At 47.9% G+C, this 18,452-nt stretch overlaps 1 protein-coding gene across 1 annotated transcript in view; it reads left to right on the top strand.

Moving 5' to 3' along the window:
* SMYD3 (SET and MYND domain containing 3) overlaps positions 1–18,452 on the top strand; it is a 679,960-nt gene that overhangs the window by 555,092 nt on the left and 106,416 nt on the right. The gene's annotated exons all lie outside the window — the stretch shown is intronic.

Raw genomic sequence — 18,452 nt, 5'->3', positions numbered from 1 at the left:
TTTGTGGACATCAGCATATCTTCTGCTCTCTTTTCTTTCCACCTTGGCTGCCAAGGCATTTTCAAGGCCCTAGAACTCTAAAAAGTAAAGAGAGACCTGGGCTTCCTCTGTCTCTTGTTTCGATACGTGAATAGAATCCTGGAATTATTAAAAGCATTGATAATGCCTTTCTGTCTCTAAAATGAGAATTCGAAGGCTGCAGCTCACCGCCCATAAAAACAGCTGTCTGAACATTTGTCACGAATCCCCACTATGCAGTACATTTACTCATCCTTCACCTAGAATCATCTTGCCTTTCTTCACAGTTTAGCCAATCTTGGCATTTTTTCAATACCTTCTTATGCTAATTTCTCTATTTATTGTGCCTCTTAAAATGGAACACATAAAGGAGCAGCCAATTAAATTATGTCTTCTACGACTGAAATAAAAACACATTAATTATTTCTAAACAGTGAGGCCGCATTCAGTGTGGGGAAATTCCTTGGTAGGATTAACAAATGCAGCCTCAGAAGGTGAGAAAAATTGCCCATGTTTGACATCCTGTCAGTGAATATCTACTTTTTAAAACTGCTTCATGGTATGAAGAAGGTCCATTAAAATCACTGTAAAAATCATGAATACTCACCTCTTTAGTTTCCTATTGTTGCCTCCTTGCTCAGCAAAAGACCCAGAACAATGTCCTTCATGAGCTGTTTCTTGAAGCATCCATTCACTCTGTCCAGCAGCCCTGTAACTTAAAAAGGGACCAGGAAAGGGGCGCCTGCTTGGCTCAGTCGATTGAGCCTCCAACGTTGGCTCTCATGGTTCGTGAGTTCAAGCCCCTCATCAGGCTTTGTGCTAACAGATCCTCTGCCCCACACTCTCTCTAAACCTTCCCCACTCGTGCTCTCTCTGTCTCAAAAATAAATATTTTTTAAAAAAGCGGGGGAGGGACCAGAGACTCCTAAGGAAAGACAGAGTGAACAGGAACTTTCAGCTTGTGTTTGCCTTCGCAAAGCTTGGGGAAATACACTTAAACTACAGGTTTTTGAATCTTCTGAACCTTATGATTTTCTCAACTTTTTTTTTTTTTTTTTTTTTTAAAGACATGGTAGCATTTTCTCTTGCGGGTCTTCTAAGAACAGCCTTTCCCATTTGTCTGATCTCTCGAATTCCCTAGAAGCTTCCCAGTCCTCAAGTTCTGAAATCCTTTGACTTGGATCAATCCCCAGATAAGTTAGATACTTGGGGATTTCTTTTTTTTTAATCACACATTTTGGGGCATCCGGCTGGCTCAGTCGGTGGAGTGTGCGACTCTTGATCTCGGAGATGTAAGTTCGATCCCCACGTTGGGTGTAGAAGTTACTTAAAAATCTTTAAAAAAAGAAAAATCACATATTTTACCACTAAAAAATTTTACCTATGTAATTATATTTTATAAAAATTCACCCACTCTGGGTTTGGGCCAGTTTCACCCTTATCGGTCTATTCTCATGACCGACAACCAGCAAGCATTTGCTGAGTACCTGCTGTGACTCAAAGACCTAAAAGAGGGGCGCCTGGGTGGCTCAGTCAGTTGGGCATCTGACTTTGGCTCAGGTCATGATCTTGCGGTCTGTGAGTTCGAGCCCCGCATCGGGCTCTGGGATGACAGCTCAGAGCCTGGAGCCTGTTTTGGATTCTGTGTCTCCCTCTCTCTCTGACCCTCCCCTACTCATGCTCTGTCTCTCTCTGTCTCAAAAATGAATAAATGTTTAAAAAAAAATAAAAAAAAAATCAAAGACCTAAAAGAAGACACTGTTAACAGAACCCCTCAAAGAGCAAGCCAAAAAAGGGAAATGAGGAATAAAGGGTTAGGCCTGTGAGGTCTGTGCCTAAATTCGTACTGTATCAGGCCCGCCTGCACGTCGTGATAGTCTCTTGGTCTCCGTGGACAAAGCCTGCTTTAAGTAACAAGGACAGTGCTGTACAGGATGTGGAATGGCCATTGCAAAGAGGTAGCATCCTCCCCAGGTCCTAGAGCATCAGCACCCCAAAAAGAAACAAATTGTTATGCAGGAAATAAAATTTACTTCTTGACTTCAGCCCCAGTATTTTGTTTTGTTTCAGTTTGTATTCTGTTCAGTGTTTAAAGCAAGAGAAAGTGGCAGAGAGAAGTGAGGGGCAGTAGTTTACAAATGAAAGCAAGGTGGTGGTACTCTGTTTTGTTCCTCACCCCAAATCAGTGGGAAGCAGAATTCTCACAGGGTGTCTTGGGTTTCAGACTTCCCTTTCGGCAGTTCCAGAGCTTACACGAGACACCCCTGCCAAGTTGATTCAGAGCGCGCCCCTCCATCTTTGTGCTGGGAGCCTACTTTAGATGCTATCTGGAGTTTTCGGAGGTAATCTGATATCACTATATCGTTTGGGAAGAATAAACTGTTTCCATAATGCTGTTGGCTTAGTATCCGGTTACCAAGGGTACAGTCAGTGGAGAACAGGCAAATTTTTAATATTAATAGCAGAGCTTCAAGGGATAGTTTCTACCCTTTTTGCATTTGTCATTTCAGACCCTAAAGATTGAACAGACAAGTTTAAGTGTAAAATCACTAATTTGTCAATTATGGGCAATTACTGGATATCTACCTCCATTTCTTTCTCTGACAGTCCCACTGCCACTACGTTAGCAGTCAGAGATGCACAGCCGGCCCTTCCTATGAAGTATGTGTTCTAGAAGGCAGTTTGCCTACACAAGTCCCTTTATTGATGGAGCTTTTCACGCTACCATAAGCACATCTCAGTAATTTTTACCCAGGAAAATTACTGCTCCTGCCATCCAGCCTTTCAATTAAGTTTGCTTTGCTATGAGATGTATCATTTAGATTTTTATTAATTTAAACATTTTGTGTCAACAGAAGGTAGATCATTATTAACTGGTGCAATGCGGTGTCTCACAAAATCCATACGTGTCACAGAAAAGTAATTAACTTCCTCATTCTACTGCCGAACAGATGTGTAACGGAATAACTGGCACCCAAGGGCGCCAAGCACATTTATTTATTTATTTATTTATTTATTTATTTATTTATTTATTTATTTTGAGTCGTTAGATTGTTGACTCAGACCCCTCACTGCAAGTCTTCCAAACTTGGTTCTCTTTTCCATTCCCCGACCTGGGGTTGAAAATAGGTTTAGAACCATCATTCAGAATTATAAACTCATTTTTGGCTTATTGTGGGAACTTCAAGCTGTGGATGGGCTCTCTTTGAGAGGAGGGAAAGGTCTGGTGACCTAGAGTCAAGAATACAGAAGACACACAGGGACCTTTGTTGTTGAACCCTTGGGGAAGGTTTAGCAGATGTTTGGGGCAGCAGGACTGGGTCAGTAAACCAAACCAATGTTTGCCAACCAGCTGAGGTTAAGTCAAGACCTTTTGACGGACGGCAGACCATCGTCTCTCTTTCTTTCCAGTGACAGCTGTAATTCTACAGGTGTTTCTTTAGCCCCATTTTCCCTTGCCTGGGCTGTGGCAAGCATGTCCTGAGTCTGTCTCTGCACTGATACTCTGGAATTTCGTTTTTGCGCCAAAGCCAGAAGGATGTTTTTAGGAGGGACGTCTTCTGCAGTGTCCCGCCTACTTGGAAGGGGGCATCCAGCTTCACTGACCAGGCCGACAGGCCCTGTGTGGTCAGGTTCCTGCTCACATTTCCAATCTCAGCCCAGTCTCGCGGCTGGGCCAGGCCAGGCTCTTTCCTGCCCTAGGGTCTTTGCACTTGTCTTCCCCTTGCCTGGAACAGTCTTCCTGTAGCCTTATGCTGGCCTGGCTCTTTGTCACCTCCTTAGAGAGATATTCTTCACCACTGTGTGAAAATCAGGTGCGTCTCTTAACCCTGTTGTTTTCTGTTCCCTCCTTATCTCCATTACGGCACAAACGGTTATTGCGTATTATTATTTGTAGTTGCCTGTTGGCTTGCTTGTGAAGAAAGTAAGAATGACCTTATCAGTCTTGTTTTCTGTTGTGTCTTCAATGGCCACACAGTGTTTCCATAACGATTACAGTGCTTAACAAATTTGTGTTGCATGAATGGATAAGTCAATAAATACTGTTACTTACCTAGCATTGAGCTAAGCTCTAGAGGGTGTGCCAAGTAACTGTATTACTTGAAGCTTGTAAATGACTTTTGTCCATAAGCAATTTTATAATAGCTCTAACAGTAGGCCATCAGGAAGGAATATTCTTGTCCTTTCTTCCAACAGTTTTCAGCTCCAAACATGACCTACCCCGGCTCCCCACACCAAGATTTACAAACCTAGAAGTAAATCACCCCATGGAAAGACAGGTTATCAGCTTGGAAGATTCCCTCCGGTCTGTAGTTCGTGCTCCTAACATTTGTATCTCCTCCAAGAGAGCACACACTTCCGGCGTTTGTGAAACTAGACTTCAGTAACACAGGCTTGGTGGTGTACCTAGGTTTGTGAGTTTTCTGATCTGGTCAGGAGCATCTTACTCCCATTATCCTGTTGGATGTCTGTGTATTTCATAGGGACCCATGGGAGCCGCACCAGCCAGGGCAGGACCCTCCTTTCCAGGGCCTGCCAGGCCAGTGTCCCTGCTCTGTGTGAACATTTTAACGGAGATCTGCATGCGCTTTGTCAGGCCGTTCGACTCTTGGGCAGCTGCGATTGTAAAGTTAATTAACCTCACGAACTAAAAACTGCCTCTCGTAACTCACGTCGGAGTGCTCTATGTGCCCCGTGGAGCAGTGTAAATCTGCTCCTTGTTCCAGTCTTCAAGCGCTTGAATATTCATGGTGGCTTTCGGATCACACAACCAGGGGCTGGGATCCATCGCCCCCACTTCCTCGCTACTTGAACTTGAGGATGTTCCATCGTCTTCTCCAGCTGCGGCCGTCCTCTATAGATGAGGGACTGAAGTGGCTTTTTCTTTCTATCTTATTGAGAAGATTACGTGAGATAAAGCAGGTATAGCAGTTAGCACAGCGGACCCTCAATAAACACGATTACTGTTACTTCACCTGCAGCTGGCCGGTTCTCCGAGACTCCGCCCCACTTGCAAAATAAGGAGACAGATTCCTACCAAGCATGGTCCTGGGTGGACATCAGTCAGTCCTAAGACACCGTTGGGTGTTCAGCCAGCCAGGAATCTACACACGCATTCCCATCCTAACCAGATTGTGTTGTCCTTTTTTTTTTTTTTAAACCACTGAATTGAGGTGCGATGGACACACCAAGAGCTGTATGCATTTAATGTAGGTAATTTGAGGAGTTTGGAGGTAAGCACACACCGTGGAAACCATCACCACACTCTATGCTATAAATATATCCATCACTTCCAAAAGGTTTCTTCTACCTCTTTATTATTTTATTTTTTGGTGACAAGAACACTTGAATCTTGTCACAAAAAGATTCTCTAAGACCTACCCTCTTAGCAAATACAATACAATACACTGTTGTCAACTGTAGGCACCGTGTTGTAGAGTAGACATTAGATTTCATCATCTCGCCGACAGAGAATATTAGGAAATACCTTGTTAATGCGTGTTGAAGTAAAACTGTATGGTGTTGGTAATATTCACCTGATCTGCTTACGTAACAATGAGTGCATATTGCCAAGATTTGTTCTTGATGGTGCCGTGCTGTCTCGAGTTTAGGTCACAGTACGCTTGAGTCAGAGATGGACAGTCGGTTATCTGACTAAAGGCTGCCATCATGCAGACTTTCATTTTCACCGTTCTCTTGCGATTCTGTTTGCTACCACTTTGGGCTTCCGCTGTCACTGCTTCCTCCCAGCTCAGCAGAAGGAATGATAGTGCTTTCACTGGTGTCTTCCCAAAGTTCTTTGACCTCTCTGGGATATAGTTCATATGGAATTAAATGTGTGACCTTTTCTAAAATACCTTGTTCTATTCTGTCTTATTTTGGGATAATTTTGGGAGAATGGAAAGGGAAAAAAACTAAGAATCGAGTATCTCTGTTGATCTTCGACCACTTGTCCCAGGCGGTAAGTGCACACTATTCTCATAAATCACTGCTTTTCTTCTGTGAATGTCCTGGGGTCGTCTGCCTTTGGTCTCACCTCCTGTGATGATAGAGCTTGTGTGTTTAGTAGTGAGCGTAACGCACGGGCTGCTGTCTCATTCTGTCCTGATACCAGCCCTGTGAGGTTGGTCCTCTAGTCCTGCTTCCGACTAGAGAGCTTAACAGACATTTGTCATCAGTGTTCTCAGGTTTTGTTCTAGAAGGTGGACTAGTGCCCTTATACAAGCTCGAAATGGATTAGTGATGACTATGCCCTCGTTATCGAAACCACAGCTGCTTTGTTACAAATATAAAACTTCAAATGCAAAAATGCATTAGAAGCAGGAGCAAAGAGATGGGCAAGCCATTCTAAAAATCTGTCATCGGCGTCGCGAGACCGGGAAACATTGGCAGTCTTCCTGGAGGTTAGGCGAGCATGCATTGGCTTCATAGCTGGAGAGAAGAAAGGTGATTCGCTTATTTGTCTGGCTTCCCCTACTTCTCCGTCCAAGCTCATGTTTGCTTCAACTCCCTCTTTTCTGCCATCCTGGCCCCCGTGGTCCCACCCATGGATGAATTCAGCCGTGTGCTCCTGTACACCTCACGCTCAAGGTCCAAAAGTGTCCTAAACGCCTTCTTTCCACACCCTGGGCTACCCCGCAGCCCTCATCATGGAGTCAATGCTTGCTAATTACTCCAGTGTCCCCTCCATGGGCCACTCCCTCCCGAGCCATCACCATCTCTCTTAAATTAGCTCCTCACTCCCAACCCTTTCCCCAAGGCCATTGCCTTCTTCAGGTTCACGTCATCTCGTTCTGGACTCTTGCAACATCTCCCTAACTCTTCTCGCCCGCACTCCCTCTACCTTTCCATGTATTTCCACGTAGATATTTGGACAACATATATTATATCTAGAATCCTTCCATGTCTCTGTTGCCCACACAGAATCAAGTTCATCCTTTCCTGGGGCATCCGCCCTGCTCTTCAACCTCATCTTGAGACCCTTGCTTTCTCCCCTGTCCCTCTATTAACTGACCTTTTGTTTTCAGGTCTGTGGGCGTATCCTGAAGTAGGTCCCCAGTTAGCACCCCCCGCTAAAAAGAAACCATCTACTAGGGTGCCTGGCTGGCTCAGTAGGTTGAGTGTCCAACTTCGACTCAGGTCATGATCTCACAGTTCGTGGGTTCGAGCCCCACGTCGAGCTCTGTGCCGACAGCTCAGAGCCTGGAGCCTGCTTCAGATTCTGTGTCTCCCTCTCTCTGCCCCTCCTCTACTTGCACTCGGTCTCTCTCAAAAATAAATAAACGTTAAAAAAAATTTTTTTAAAGCGTCTACCTATGAAAAAGCAGCCTTCAAAACAGCAGTTGCTGCAGACCTGGTAGGTGCACCCCCCACACTCTGAGTCACCACCCCTGTCCCCCCGTCCCCCGTCTCCACATCCTGCCATCTTCTGCCCCTCTCTCATGCTGCTTCCTCCTTCTCTTGACTCTTGGCTAATACTTGTAGAGCCTTCAGGATTGAACTCAACTGTTGTCTTCCCTGGGATACTTTGGTGAGCCCTAGCTGGGTAAAGGATGCCCCAGCTCTGTGTCCCCAGATCCCCAGGGCTCGTCTCTTGTGGCACGACATTCAGAAATGATGTGTGTATATCAGCCACAGGACTGTGAGCCCTTCAGGGCTAGGCCACCTCCCATATACGTCTTTGCGTTTCCAGCGCCTGGCCCGTGTATGTGGGGAGGAAATGTTGTGTGTATTGAACTAAAGATAGTCTCAAGGGCCCGGTATGACAGTGCTGTGAACTTGATCACTGTTTGTTATGAATAAACTAATTTGTGCCAATGGGAGATGCCGTCGTAGATTGAGGAGACCAGGAAAAAGCCTAAACCGTTACGTGCTTGTGGCAAATCTTGATGCTGTGGACACAGGTGTGATCACAGAGATTAGAAGTGGGGTGGGGGGGGTGAGGCAGCACACACCAGGCTGGGGTCCCTGTTCCTGACTGTGCGTCACAATCACCTGGCGAGCTTGTGAAAGACACAGATCCCTGCCCCCCCCCCCCCCCCCGGCAGGGGTTCTGCTGTCACTTGCCCAGGTGGGGCCTGGGCCTCTGTATTTTTAAAAGCTCTCCAGGTGACTGTAAATATATACCCAGGGCATCACACCTGACAACAGAGGATCAAAGCTGCAGGAACGAACAGGTGTGAGTTTGAAGGGAAGTCAGAGACCTCAGGACCCCATAAAGCACATTCCTGGCACGGATTGGGGTGGGTCTGTGGGTGTGTGATTGGTAGGGTGGGGCAGCAAGTCAGACCAGTCCAGTGCCCTAGGGCGAATTCAAGCCTCCGAGATCTATAAAAAAGGGCATATCCCGAATAGCTCAGCTCCCCGTGGTGATGAAAACCAGGTTTTCCCCTAGGTTAAACTCTCTGAATGAAGTTCTGTCTACATGGAACAGGAGGAATTTTCATATTTGTTTACTTCAAGAAGTCCTTGCCTACTCTAATTGATGATAAGCGTTGACTAATATTGGAATCTTACTCTCACCTAGTCTAGAAAGTCAGATTGTAAAACAGAAATGTTAAAGGAAAACAGCTGGGCTGTATGCTTTTGACCCACAACGTATGACTCAAAGAGACTGGTGTCATAAACTCTGCGTGACTGGCATCATGGCATTCCCGGAGGCAAGGGGTACGAGAAGAGAGAACTACGTCACCTTGTACACCCAAAATGCCATTTTGGACATCCAGACTTGGGATAAGGGCCTTGTCAGACAGCAATACACAGATTTTATCTATACCTACGCCATTTGGGGCAGATTTGAAATTAGCCGTTGCCAGCCTGCCGTGAGGAACGGTGCCTGTGACTCGGCCCCTTAGGAGCAGGGGTATTCCGAGTACACAGGCACATATTTCAAGCTCTCCCTGTACTTTCCGGCATGCCCTCTGTGAAGTCACTGGCCCCTCTCTGTACCCCTTTCTCTTCCTGTGCAGCCGGGACACCTCTGGTCATCATCTGGTGATGTTTATGAAGCTCCACCAGACCTTTGTCTGAAAGGCCCCGTTGACAGTAATGCGTGCCCGGTGTGAGAGATGGTTACGAGAGAATGGAGGTGAGGGCAGGGTGCCAAACGTGGCCAGCGCTTTTATCTTTGACGTTATAAAGAGGTCCCCTGGCCAAGGGCCAGCCTGGGGTTTACTGGAATATAAAATGCAGACGTGTGCTGTCTCCTGTTGGTGGGGCGCCAGGGCGAGTGCTCCCCGTGCATTCCACCAGCACTTCATTTCCACAGGATGCAAGGTTGCCAGGCAGAGCATCTGAGCCCTGGCAGTTTTATGCAGGGTCTCTGATGGGTATGGGGTGGGGCAAAAGGAGAGCTGAGCCACGGAACCTGGTCCCTTCCGTCCCCTCTCACCCCCCCAGCCCTCCACCCAGACCTCAGAAAGAGTGTTTTCTCTGCCAGACCCTCAGCCCGTGAGTGATTGCCCTTTGGAATGACCCACCCCTGAGCTTCCAGGAACGGAACTCGGCACAGACTAATCCAGGGACGACAGATTTTGAATAATTGGAGGTACACTGGCTTTTTTCTACTGAGAGACCAGTGCAATTCTGGGCTCTTTCCTTTCTGGGACTAATTCTTCCTCTCAAACTGGAACATACTCCCTTTGAACTTTTTGCTTGTTTGGTGCATGGTCTGAGGATGTCATTGCTGCCTTACAAGGCGGTCGTAAGAACTGGTGAATTTGTGCAGGCCAGCTCTGAGAAGGTAGGGGAGGCTGTCAGAAATCGCATTAACCGATGTAAAGGGACAGATCCTGATGTCACATTAAATACTTTCCTTTGGTCGCCCTTATGATCACCTCCTAAAAAAGCATGTCTAGACCTCTGTCCTGGACTCATCGTCTGAAATTGTTAGTGTGGACCCCAACTACACCGTCCCCTTGGTTTGGGAGCACAGATTAAATAACCGGATGTGTTTGCTTTAGCGGATGAGCGAATACCGTGTTCTCGCGTGAGTCCGGAATGTCTCCCGCTGTAATCATTCTACATACAAATGTTGGAGGGAACGTGTGAATTAAATAATCATTGTCAAATCCTTGGGTTGGCAGAGAGCACTGCTGGGTTAGGTGCCGTCTTTGTTCAGTCCTCTGCACACTCTCCAGGCTCTGACTGGTGTGTTTCACACGTGAGAAAACTCAGCCTAAAACAGAATGAAGGAAAAATCTAGAGAAGGGAGATAATTTGCAATTTATCGTCCAGTCGCCGATTCCAAAGTCTCTCCCCTTCCCTAATTTCAGGTCTCTCCTCACGCGCAATACACACACCATATACTTAGGGGACTGGTGGAGCGGAATGATGAGTTTCCATCTCCATGGTAACCTCCGTCAGGTGCTCACCTGGGGAGGCTGAGCCGGGAGGCATTGTTAGCCTCTGGTCCCCCAGCGGCTGGCGGCAGAGCCTGGACGGGGGCTGCAGCCTGCCTGTTTCCATTTTCCCCGGTCTGCCCGTCACGCCCTCACGTACGCCAGGAGCGCCGAGCCCGGATCTTGCTGTTGTTCCTCCTGTTTCAAATGTCTCTGGAGACACCACGTCTGGGTTACCCTGACCTTTGCTATCAGAACACTGCCCCTTCTCCCTGGCGGGATTCCGCCCTGCTGCTGTGGCAGACGCTCGCATCTGTTCCCAAAGAAGGAACGCGAGAGATGGCGGTGTGGCGGGCTGGAGGAGCCGAGGGCCGTGGATTGGGTCCCCATTAAAACAAAACCCGCCCTGAAACTTGGGGGTGTATTTGATCTTAGTGACTGTTGTGATTAGAACGATGGTTCCCATAAAATCGTTGCCTTTTTTCCCCAGTCCCAACCCTCCCACCTTGTGGGGTTCCCCCCACGGGGCTGGCAGGACCCCTCGAGGGGTTTGCGGGTTTACAGCTACACGGCCGCCGTTTGATCGTCTCTGTACAAATGTGAAAAGAATTTGCTCGAATGTGCTTTTGCAAGCTGAGCCAGTAGCCTTCTGCCTCACGTAGTCCCTGATATACATTCTCAGGAACACATCTTTCCAGCTGGAAGGAGAGTGCAGGGAAGGGCCTCCTCCCTAAATGTCTGTGTGTCAGGTCGAGCTGCGTTTCTGTATCAGCCAGTCGTGCTCGTTTTCCACCAAATGTTGCACCCCAGGCAGATTTTCAGCAGGCATCACTGACCCGGGTGGGCTCTCAGGTTGCCCCAAGTGTGTGACTGCCAAGTGCTTTTCATTTCCCCTAAAGTGACCTGATTTTACAAGCAACGAGCTGATTTCTCCGAGAACGGGGTTTAGTCCCTGGGATAAGAATGCGTGGGACAGAGGGAGGGGAGCTGTTGAGATGGGAGCGGGAAAAGGCCTATAGTGGTTCTAGATGGTCTAACTTCACCCTCACAAGGCTGCTGTCACTTTCCTAGAAGCAGTGAAGGGGACATTCCCCTTCCGGCAATTCTGTGTACCTGGAGACTTGACCTTGAACTTGCAGTTGGTTCCCATGTTGTGGTCTTGTGGAAATGTGTAGTTGCTGTAGAATCCCATTTCTTTTTCTTTTTTTTTTTTTTTAATTTGAGAGAGAGAGAGAGAGAGAGAGAGAGAGAGAGAGAGAGAGAGAGAACAAGTGGGGGAGGGGCTGAGGGAGAGAGGGAGAGAGAGGAAGAATTCCAGGCAGTCTCCATGCTCAGCGCAGAGCCCGATGCAGGGCTTGATCCCACAACCCCGGGATCGTGACCTGGGCTGAAATCAAGAGTCAGACGCTCAACCGACTGAGCCACCCAGGCGCCCCAGTAGAGTCCTGTTTCTATCTGAGAAATAAATGGGTGAGATGGGCGTTGGCCGATGCTGACAGCAACAATGAGAACATAAAACCAGGTGACAGTTGAACGGAGTGCTGCTGCTAGAGGCCCGGGGTGTTTCACTAGCCCTCTTCAACAGCAGCATTTATTAGGACTGGGCTCAGTGCCCCTCGGTGCCCAAATACTCCTGGGCTGGGTGCCGGCTAGTAGTGGGACCGGCTCGTTGGAGACGGCATGCCACCCCGGCGACAGGACATTCGCTCCCGGCTCACCCAGCTCGGCTGGAGGGTGTGAAGGGCGGGAGGCCGGAGCTCCGGGGCTCCAGTTGAGGACACAGGGCTTAGAGCCTCACGGCATCCTGCTTGTGCAAGTCGCGTGCAGGCTCCGAGACCTCGCCATTTCACAAAGCACGTGAGAAAATAACCTTTGTAAGGCTGTGTCATTTCACCTGGGGTCTCTTAACAGCCCCTGGAGGACCTTTTCACCTGCATCAGTTATTCCTGATGCTCCAGTTATCATGGAACCCCTTGGAAAATGACGAGGGATTGTGACCGCAGAGGTCAGGGGCCGTTCGGTGTAGTTCTTGGTGAACGGGAGAAGCTTGTTGACGAAGTTGAGCAGGAATCTTCCGGCGAGAGGGAGTGGGACGTGCAGAGATGTGGGGCACGGCATAGTCAGAGCTCGATGGCACATCCTCTGGTAGAACAAGACCACTTTTCTCCCTCCCACCAAACAGAGCAGACTCCATCCAGTCAGACCTCCAGGGACCCCTGCCTGCTCGGGTGGGAATTGAAAACTCAGACCACGGTGCCATTCGTGACCTTGGTACTTTTAGAGGGTGCACAAGAAAGGGTTAGAAGGTGCAGCTGCTAGAGAATTACTACACTGAAGATTAGCTTCAGGAAGGACAACTGCCCTGCCAAGGTCACACACGTGTGGAGCAGGGACTCGGCTCCACGTTTTTAGGACCCTAAATCCAGTGTCCCTCTCGCCACGTTCTAACTGTTGTGTACAATCGCTTGTTAACTGCTGATTAGAACGTGCTGCAAGTTGAACGTGCTTCGGGCGGAGAACATTCCTTCCTTCACGTTCTTCCCGAATCCATAATGCCCATTGACTTGTGGGCCGTTGATAGGAGAATGAACGCTCTATTTTTAACCACTCTTTTTTCCACTCTATGAAAGAGCCACTTTCCCCCTCAAGTTAAATCTGAATTGCTTTCAGTTGTTTTTGCCAGAGGAGGTGGAAATTGGTTCCAGCAGAGATGTTTCCTGTGAATCACAAAGGTTTTGAATGATGTTGTATATTAATCTGTTAGTCCCAGTACATTATCCACGAACCAGGGTACTGTTCCCCCTCGAGATTTTGAACTTCAAGATTTTCCATCTCTCCCCTAAGTGCAGACACTATGTTTGAATCTCACTTTGCTTTCAAAACAAAACACATGAAAAAAGCCTCTCCTTTTGAGACACTAGAATTATTGAATTACTGGAAAAGTTTGTAAGTATTCGGTAATTTTATTTCCCATCCTATACTCATCTCCCTCCAATCCAGTCTAATTAGGCTTTGCAGGAGGATTGGATGACAGGAAGTACTGGAAGCAGATTGCTTTTCTCCTTTTCCTTTTAATGGGAGCCATCTGAAATCAGCCCAGTGCAGGAGCTCCGGCACCCAGCGCTCGTGAGCCGAGTGAGCACATCTGTTTAAGTGTTTCAGATGCAGAGTAGATCTGGATGGCTGCATCCCATGTTTGAGCCTGGTAGAGCCCATGGTTCTTCCCAAGGACGGACAGCCTTGCTGCATTCCAACCTTACCCAGTTGAAGAAACTCGAATTTTAATCCCCCACTGGCGCCTGGCAGGTCTGCTTCCTACTCTGAAACCCAAAGGAAGCACTTGGCCGATGGAATGTAATTGTGTTGAGTGGCACCCTTTTATGTAGCGGTGAGATTATCTCATATCATCTGGCACCTATTTTTTTTTTCCACAGCGAAGGGAATGATGCTAGGGTATTGATTTAGCAGCTGTGTTTGAGGGAACTTAAATGGCCTCACTGATCCATTCAGGGTCAGATGGAGGCAGGGGCCTCTGGGCCAAGTGAGCAACAGGGTTCTCAGGAGGAGGCCGGAGGGAGGAGCCAGGAATCAACACAGTCTGCCCCCAGATAGCTGGGATGCGGTTGTCAGAGAGCCTGGTTCCGGAGCCAGTGAGGGATTTCTTATGCCGGGGGGAGAGTTCACAGCTATGTTCTAGACTGGTCTCTGGGCATCCGGCAAATACCGGCAGCTACAGTGGAAACGTAGCCTTTCCCCGCAGAGTCGTGACATAGTATGGTATGAAACAAACCAGCCTCCGTTTCCTTGGTTGAGATTCTCTTTCCTGTTGTTGTGGAGTCGAGGTGTTTTCTTGTAATACTGGTCCCCGTGGATCGAAGATCATGTGTCTCTCTTCATTCGTTTACTCTGTCACCAAACACGTACCAAATAACGTCCCATGCTGGCACTGGGAACACACGTGATTGGGTCGTGGTCCCTCGAACAGTTCTGAGGCTTGCGGGGGACACAGTAAGGCCGAGCCCGAATGACAGCTCCGTGCTGAGAGAGGTGTGCAGAGTGTGACTGGGTAGCTGTAGTTGTCCAGGGGGGCTGGGCTAACTCAGAGGGCGGAAGTAGAACAAGATTTCCCGATGAGGACATTTGGGGCCGGTCCTTCAGGGACAAATGGGAAGAAAACCAAAGAAGTGAATGGAAGTGGTGACCCAGGGGACGGACAGGCACTGCAGTCCAGGTCCTTCCAGAGTCCAGAGGGAAGGATTGCAGTTGAAGAGTAGGTGTTGGTATCGTGGCAGTAAGATAGAGCCCGGGGCATGTCAGATTGGGGTGGGGCTGTGAGAGGAAAGAATGGGGGTAAGAAGGAACCAGGTATCTAGAGAATGGACTCTTGAACTGTGGGGAGTAGTTTGCACCTGGCCCCCGGCGGGGAAATGGGGGTGATGAGTAGAGGAGCTTGGGAGGCCACAGAAGGGAGACACTTGGGAGACTCATTCTTACCACATCCTGGGAGCAGCTGCCATACTTCTGCCTCCAAGGAATTCTTGCCATGTTTTTACTGGTTCAAGTGAAGACATGCTCTTTAAGGACTTTTCTGGAACTGTGCAAGAGAGCGGTCCAGAGGTAGAGCTGACCAGGCTGTGTTTTACTTCAGCCTCTAGAGTGGTCAGGTGGAAGGAACGGTGGTGGTTATCCAAGCCAACTTCCTATTTTCTGGGTGAGGGAGCTGAGGCCCAGGAAAAGGAAGGCTTGCTTAGGGACGTCCAGCCAGTCAGGGCAGAGGTGCTATTACCGGTCCTGGAACCGACATGTCCTAAATTATCTCCATCATCTCCCAGCAGAGTGAGCTTCTCAGAAACCCTTCTGCTTGTAGTCTGAATTATTGTTATCATTTGTAGAAAACTCAACAATGGTACGTTTGATTTAAAAGAAGAAAAAAATATATATATATATGCACACACACATATACGTATATACACGTATGTATATGAATATATGTATATATATGTATATATGTATATATATGTATACATATATATACACACACACACACATATATATATATATGTGTGCATAAAATGAATGTTTCCACCTACTGGAAACAAATTTCAGGACTTAACCGTTTAAGCCCTGTTTACATAGTAAAGCTAAAATTCAAAAAGGATTTTTTTCCCCCTAAATAACTCTATCTTGAATGACAGCAAGTATCTTGGATGTGTTCGGATAAGAAATAGTGAAGTAAGGATATAAATTTACTGGTTTTATACCTCAGGGACCTTGAAAAAGAACATGATAATTTACTCTTATATTTGCAAATTGAAGAAATAGATGTAAATTATGCTTCCCTAAGTAGTTTCTATGCACATATATTTCCTATGTATATGAACACGTGTGTATGTGCATATGTACACACATTATTGAATGTGCCCCTCCTTGGTGTGGAGAGAGGAGAGACAGACCCTATTGTGGGGACAGTCACAGGAGAAGTCACAGAATATAACAAAGTCTGTGGGAGTGGGGGGAGTTGGGAACCTGAGCATGTAGTGAATACACGCTCTCATCATAGTGGAACATTCCAGGGCACTGATGGTTAGCCATTAGTGAATGCCGCTTGTCTCACTCCAATATAGAGTGCTCTCAGGAGCGATTTCTGAGTGTTTGGAAACAGATCCAAAGCTTGCCTTCTCCTCTGGTAGGTGATGAAGTCTTAGGCTCAACCCAAAGAACAGCTAGTCAGATTACTGAGCAGGTTTAGTTGTGAGTACAGTTCCCATATGAAATTATTCTGTCTCACCCTGAGGTCTTGAGGGCCATGGTCTCTCCCCGTTTTGTGGAAGACTACAAGATCCGCTGTGGGTTCCATGTTGGTGGATTGATTGCCCTTTTCCAAGTGCTGCTGTTAGGAAGATCCTGGGACCACGGGTTGAAGAGAATTTTGAAGCTACTCCCTCAAAGACCTGTTGCATCTTTCAGAGCTTGAGCTCTGAGGCCAGACAGACTTGGATTTGAATCTCACCTCTGGCAATTAGGGACAGAAGGACATTTGTAGCAGTTAATTAAGCATTAGGGCTATCTTGTGCCTCATTTGTGGGTTATAGGTGTTGATGCCCTATGAGGATGTTGTGACGAATGATTGAAATACATACACGAGACATCCAGGTCATTGCCAAATAAATGTGAATTTTCATCTTCCAGACCCATCCTAGAGACGTTTAACTGGGCATTGGTTACATACCATGCTCTGTGCTGGTATTTGCGAGAGGCAGGATCAAAGAAGAATAAGACCTATATTTAACTCTAAAATGGGAAAGATGCGGGGCACCTAGGTGGCTCAGTCGGTTAAGCGTCCGACTTCGGCTCAGGTCATGATCTCGCGGTCCGTGAGTTCGAGCCCCGCGTCGGGCTTTGTGCTAACAGCTTGGAGCCTGGAGCCTGCTTCGGATTCTGTGTCCCCCTCTCTCTCTGCCCCTCCCCGGTTTGTACTCTGTCCCTCTCAAAAATAAATAAACATTTAAAAAATTTTTATGGGAAAGATATGACATGCACACACAAAGCAGCTGAGGACCTCTATCCACACCAGCCTTCTTGCTATCTCTGAAACATCGGGCCAGCCCTGCCTCGGCATCCTGGCACTAGCTGCTGGCCCCTCCTCCAGGAGTTCTTATCTCCCACCCCTCTACCTCTCCCAGACCTTTATCTTATCAGCGAGGCCTTCCTGGATAACCCTGCTTAAATGGAACTCCCTGGGGCCAGTGCTCCCTGTCCCTCTCCCTCCGACAAATAGTATTTTACGTGTGTGTTTTTTGGTCATTCCACGCTCCTCCCACCTCGTCAGCGAAGACACTAGGATCTCTTTACCGCTTTATTCTCAGTGCCTAGAGCATTGCGCTAGGTAGGTCCTCAGTAGGTGCTAACTGAATAGATAAATGGTCGTGGGATTGAGCCCTGTGTCGGTCTCCAGACTGAGCATGGAGCCTGCTTAAGATTCTCTCTTTTTCTCTTTCTGCCCCTCACTGCCCCCCCCCACTCTATCTAAAATTAAAAAAAAAATTAATTTCAGCCGCAGGGAGGTGCATGTGCCAAGGTCCAGTGGCCAGAAGAACAGCAGCTATGTGGGACTGTGTTAGTTTCCTATGACTGCCGTAACAGACGATCACACACTCGTGGCTTGAAACAACACAGATTTATTGTCTGGCAGTTCTGTGGGTCAGAAGCCTGACACCGGTGCCCCTGGGCTAAAATGAAGGTCTTGGCAGGGCTACCTTCCTTTGCGGAGTCTCCAGGGGGAATTTGTATCCTTGTCTTTGCTGGCTTCTGCAGGTGTCCTGTGCTCTGTGGTCTGTGGGTCCCTTCCTCCGCCTTCTTAGCCAACAGTGAGGTTGGGTCCTCCCGTCACATCGCTCTGACCTCTTACTCTGCCTGCCTCTTCCACTCTGCAAGACCCTTGTGATTCCCTTGGGCCCACCTGGGGAGTCCAGGGCACTCGCCTTAATCTCACTTGCAGCTTAATTCCCCTTTGGCGTGTACCCAAACCTGTGTGCAGGTTCCAGGGATCAGGACGTGGACATCTTTGGGGGCATCTGTGCCGCCGACCGGAGAGTCTAAGAAGCAAGACATTTTGCCTAGAGCCTAAGGCTTGAGCTGCCAGTAGCAAAATATCAAACAGGAAAATGTCATCCTAAACCGCCATGGTTGTCGAGATTTAACACGTGGGCTTTATCTGGAAGGTGCTAACAAGTTGCTTCGGAATGAAGCGGTGGGACTGAGGCTTTAGGAGCTAAATGTGGACTTAGGGCAGGTATTTAGAAGGAGATTGATGTTTACCTTTTTTAAAGCAATTCATTTTTGTTTCCTCTCCTATGTATAGAAAGCTAAGTTCTTACTCAGAATATCCCCAAGGGGCGCCTGGGTGGCTCAGTCGGTTAAGCGGCCGGCTTCGGCTCAGGTCATGATCTCGCGGGTTCGTGAGTTCCAGCCCTGCATCGGGCTCTGTGCTGACAGCTCGGAGCCTGGAGCCTGCTTCGGATTCTGCGTCTCCCTCTCTCCCTGCCCCTCCCCTGTTTGTGCTCTCTTTGTGTCTCAAAAATAAATAAACATTAA

Source organism: Lynx rufus, unplaced genomic scaffold (genome assembly GCF_022079265.1).
Source record: "Lynx rufus isolate CCGP_SWC_20201006 ecotype Redwood Valley unplaced genomic scaffold, mLynRuf1.p SCAF_15, whole genome shotgun sequence".
In the NCBI taxonomy this organism is placed as follows: Eukaryota; Metazoa; Chordata; class Mammalia; order Carnivora; family Felidae; genus Lynx; species Lynx rufus.
The sequence above is the reverse complement of the archived record's forward strand: the minus strand, read 5'-3'. Positions and strand labels throughout refer to the sequence as shown.